Source organism: Octopus bimaculoides, chromosome 18 (genome assembly GCF_001194135.2).
Source record: "Octopus bimaculoides isolate UCB-OBI-ISO-001 chromosome 18, ASM119413v2, whole genome shotgun sequence".
NCBI lineage: Eukaryota > Metazoa > Mollusca > Cephalopoda > Octopoda > Octopodidae > Octopus > Octopus bimaculoides.
Window position 1 is genome coordinate 54,822,283 of NC_068998.1, and position 690 is coordinate 54,822,972.

The following is a 690-nucleotide window of genomic DNA, read 5'->3' on the forward strand; positions in this document are numbered from 1 at the left end:
CTTTAAAACCTATGGAATGGAATAACTTGAGAGCTATTTAAACAATATTTGTTCGGACAGCTTTCATGTCGTCCCTCTGCACTCAATCAGTGTTTCACTTTGATCGCCTCCTTTCTGATGAACATGTCCCCTTACACTTGACATCTGAATCCGAGACCTAATTCGACTTTTCAGATCCCAGAGTCCAAAACGTTGAGATGTTTGTGAAGAAGGCGAGATCCGAAACTTCATAAAACTTCAAATAAAACGACAAGCAAGTAAACATTTATCAAAGAACCCTTTAATTAAACAGGAAATGAATCAACCGCCGCACTGAGAATGCCATGAGTTTGTTGTTAGCCGTGTTCACGTCTGAAAAACTTAATCTGTTAACATCAAACTTTTCACTAACTCTCTCCAACAAAGGCATAGTCTCGAATTTTCTTATAAATTCCAGTTTTTGGTTCACAGATTGGGTCACGTGCTTATTCTTGGCTTTATTGCATTCTCTTCGAACCATCCTGTAAAATACGAAATATCTGACTTGTTACTTGCAATTTGATTTTCACAATGAAACACACTTTACTTTTCCCACCAACACAAAAATTTATTCTTTTCCTTCCTTCCTCTCTCTCTCTCTCTCTCTCTCTCTCTCTCTCTCTCTCTCTCTCTCTCTCTCTCTCTCTCTCTCTCTCTCTCTCTCTCTCTCTC

General features: G+C 38.7%; 1 long non-coding RNA gene across 1 annotated transcript in view; it reads right to left on the reverse strand.

The window, feature by feature from the left end:
* Window positions 1-258: 258 nt before the first annotated feature.
* The window catches only part of LOC106875915 (uncharacterized), a 6,864-nt gene continuing 6,432 nt past the window's right edge, over window positions 259-690 (reverse strand). Inside the window, exon 2 of the long non-coding RNA XR_001410173.2 lies at window positions 259-500. This is a non-coding gene — a long non-coding RNA (uncharacterized LOC106875915). The remainder of the gene's footprint in view (window positions 501-690) is intronic.